This window comes from Rhinopithecus bieti, unplaced genomic scaffold (genome assembly GCF_001698545.2).
Source record: "Rhinopithecus bieti isolate Rb0 unplaced genomic scaffold, ASM169854v2 scaffold_30463, whole genome shotgun sequence".
NCBI classification, from domain to species: Eukaryota; Metazoa; Chordata; class Mammalia; order Primates; family Cercopithecidae; genus Rhinopithecus; species Rhinopithecus bieti.
The window spans coordinates 123,944-128,008 of NW_016813249.1; the positions used below are offsets into that span (position 1 = coordinate 123,944).

Sequence of the window (4,065 nt, forward strand, 5' to 3'; positions counted from 1 at the left end):
AGAGGAAAGAAACAGGCTGTATTTCAAGGACTTACTTTTAAAAACCCAAAACGTCAGAAAAATACTTGGTTCTAGGCAAGCATTTAGTTGATTCCAGAAGCTATCTCCTACCAGCCATCCTGATGATCTGGGAATGCCTCTTAAGAAAAATGCTTATATGTGAATAAATGCTTAAAAACTTGCCAGTAAATGAACTGTAATTTTATGGTTTCAGCAACTTTGCAATAGGACTCACCTGCCTATGAACCACACAAAGATGAATGACCTCCCTCTGATCTTGGAGAAACTGTCTTGAACCTGAAGAATCCATACACACCATACACAAAAGCAAATGTGAATAACACCTAAGGGAAAGCATTGGCTTCTGTAATACCACTTATATATCTGTTCCCTCTTTCTCATCCTTGTCGGCTCCTCCTCTTCTTTGTGGCCTGTGAATGTTAAAATTCAGTTATTTCTGGCTGCTTTACAAGTTTTTTTTACTTATGTTATCCTTCCTGCCTAAACTATTATGATTATTATTATTATTGCCTGAGCACAGGGGACTTTATTGATAGTACATGACAACATGGGACTCCCTAGGTCCCTCCTTCTTCAAGGGGTCTGCATGGAAACTGTGAGGAGGAGAGATTCAGTGTGGTGGGGGATGAGTGTGCCAGGGACTCCCCAACAGTGAGGGCCTCTCTCTTCCTCTTGTGCTCTCACTGGGGCTGGTGGTCCAGGGGTCTTACTCCTTGGAGACCATGTGGGCCATGAGGTCCACCACCCTGTTGTTGTAGTCAAATTCATTGTCATACCAGAAGATGAACTTGACACAGTGGTCGTTGAGGGCAATGCCAGTCCCAGCATAGAAGGTGGAAGAGTGGGTGTCGCTGTTGAAGTCGGAGGAGACCACCTGGTGCTCAGTGTAGCCCAGGATGCCTTTGAGGGGGCCCTCTGATGCCTACTTCACCACCTTCTTGATGTCATCATATTTGGCAGGTTTTTCCAGATGGTAGGTCAGGTCCACCACTGACACGTTGGCAGTGGGGACATGGAAGGCCATGCCAGTGAGCTTCCCATTCAGCTCAGGGATGACCTTCTTCACAGCCTTGGCAGCTTCAGTAGAGGCAGGGATGATGTTCTGGAGAGCCCTGTGGATGTCACACCACAGTTTCCTGGAGGGGCCATTCACAGTCTTCTGGGTGGCAGTGATGGCGTGGACTGTGGTCATGAGTCCTTCCACGATACCAAAGTTGTCGTGGATGACCTTGGCCAGGGGTGCTAAGCAGTTGGTGGTTCAGGAGGCATTGCTGATGATCTTGAGGCTGTTGTCATACTTCTCATGGTTCACACCCACCCTGAACATGGTGGGGGGGTCAGCAGAGGGGGCAGAGATGATGACCCTTCTGGCTCCCCACTGCAAGTGAGCCCCAGCCTTCTCCATGGCAGTGAAGATGCCAGTGGACTCCCTGACATACTTAGCGCCAGCATCACCCCACTTGATTTTGGAGGGATCTCGCTCCTGGAAGATAGTGATAGGATTTCCATTGATGACAAACTTCCCATTCTCAGCCTTGACAGTGCCATGGAATTTACCTTGGGTGGGATCATACTGGAACATGTAGACCATGTAGTTGAGGTCAATGAATGGATAATTGATGGCACCAATACCTACTTTACCAGAGTTATAAGCAGACCTGGTGACAAGGCATCCAATACGACCAAATCCGTTGACTCCTACCTTCACTTTCCCCGTGGTGTCTCAGAGATGTGGCTGGCAATGTGACAGAAGATGTGGCTGTCTGTCAAACAGAAGGAGCAGAGAGCCCTGCCTAAATTATTTCATGCACTCTCATAGCCTTGGTTGCCATGTGCATTCATAACTCTCAGATATATATGTTCAACCTAGATCTTCTTTCTAGCTCATGTATCTCATAGCTTGTGTGGTACTTTCTCTTTAATGTAACTCAGGCATCTTGAAAATCAACATATTAAAAACCTATCTTACCCTCCCCACAATGCACACGTGCAAAAAGTGATCAATGACATTTTATAATATTCTCCCTTCTAACGGACATCTGATTCATGACCACCTCCTATTAATTCTGCATACAAAATATATCTTGATTTTTTTCCACTTCTTCACCTCTACTGCATATAGTTTAACCAAAAGTTCTATCATTTCTCTCCCACCTTAATCACTTCAATCACCTTTATTTTTATTTTTATTTATTTATTTATTTATTTTTTGAGACAGAGTCTTGCTGTGTCACCCAGACTGGAGTGCAGTGGCATGATCTTGGCTCACTGCAACCTCCGCCTCCCAGGTTCAAGCGATTCTCCTGCCTCAGCCTCCTGAGTAGCTGGGATTGCAGGCACTCACCACCATGCCCAGCTAAATTTTGTATTTTTAGTAGAGATGGAGTTTCACCATGTTGGTCAGGCTGGTCTCGAACTCTTGACTTCGTAATCCACCCACCTCGGCCTCCCAAAGTGCTGGGATTATAGGCGTGAGTAACCGTGCCTGGCCTCAATCACCTCTTAACTGATCTCTCTGCATCCATTTCTTGCCCCCTAAAATTTATTCTCACACAGCACTTTGAGTATCTTTTAAAATTGCACATCAGATCATGGCATTTCTCATCTTAAAATCTCTAGTGCTGTCAGGAAGCTCCAAAGCCTCCACATCTAGAAGCTTAGAACATTGTAAGTCTTTCTTCTTGTCTAATGAAAATGTGATCTAGAATGCCTATCATTCATTTACCACTTCTGCTTTTAATATACAGGGAAGCTAATCTGGACCTCTTTCTGTTTCTCCAAAGAGCCAAGCTTCCTTTGACTCAGGGCTTTTGCACATAATGTTCTCCCTCTTGGAATACTCTTTCACAACTTCTAACTAGAGCTAATACCCACTTTACCTTAAATGTATGACTTAGGAAAACTCTGACTCCCATAACAGGGTTAGATCCCCATTGCACACATGTTCATAGTGTCTTGTACTTTTTTGTCATAGTATTTGTATCATTTAGCATTAGATCTGATTATGTATTACAGAAAAACCCAAAAGAAAAGTGCCTAAAACAAAATAGAAGCTTATTATTTTTCACTTCCTTAAAGGATGACAGGATGTGGACAGACCAAAGTTAGTAGAGATAAAAGAGCCAGTAAAAGGTAAGCACATAATAACAGACCTTTAAGATACATAAAGCAATATTCGACAGACTAAAAAAATAATTAGACAAATTTAAGATTATTGTTAGGGAATTTAATACCCCTATTATATAATTAATATAATAAATTGGCAAAGACTAATTATAATATGGAAGATTTGTATTACACTGTAAATCATTTGACCTGGTGGAGGCCAAATTAATGGGCCTGAAACACTTACAAAGATCTATAATTTTATGGGCTGTTAAATACTTCTTAATAAATTTCAAATATGAAATAATATAGAACTTGACCACAAGGGGATTAAATGGGAAATCAATAACAATGAAATATCTATACAAATTTTTAAGGTCAAGCACAGTGGTTCACACCTGTAATCCCAACGTTTTAGGAGGCAGAGGCAGGAGGATCAATTGAGGCCAGAAGTTTGAGATCAGTCTGGGCACATAGCGAAGCCCTGTCTCAACAACAACAACAAAAAGTATCCAATCTAAATAATAGTTAAAACACAGCATACTAACATGTATGGGATGCAACTAAAGCAGGCTTTATAGGAAAATAAATAATTAGAAGAAGAGCCGAGCGCGGTGGCTCAAGCCTGTAATCCCAGCACTTTGGGAGGCCGAGACGGGCGGATCACGAGGTCAGGAGATCGAGACCATCCTGGCTAAAACGGTGAAACCCCCTCTCTAATAAAAAATACAAAAAACCAGCCAGGCGACGAGGCGGGCGCCTGTAGTCCCAGCTACTCGGGAGGCTGAGACAGGAGAATGGCGTGAACCCGGGAGGCGGAGCTTGCAGTGAGCTGAGAGCCGGCCACTGCACTCCAGCCTGGGCGGCAGAGCAAGACTCCGTCTCAAAAATAAATAAATAATAATAATAATAATAATAATAATAAGAATAATTAGAAGA

The 4,065-nt window shown here is 43.0% G+C and overlaps 1 pseudogene; it reads right to left on the minus strand.

Moving 5' to 3' along the window:
* Positions 1 to 727: 727 nt before the first annotated feature.
* Positions 728 to 1,627, minus strand: LOC108512610 (glyceraldehyde-3-phosphate dehydrogenase pseudogene; annotated as a pseudogene).
* Positions 1,628 to 4,065: the final 2,438 nt, after the last annotated feature.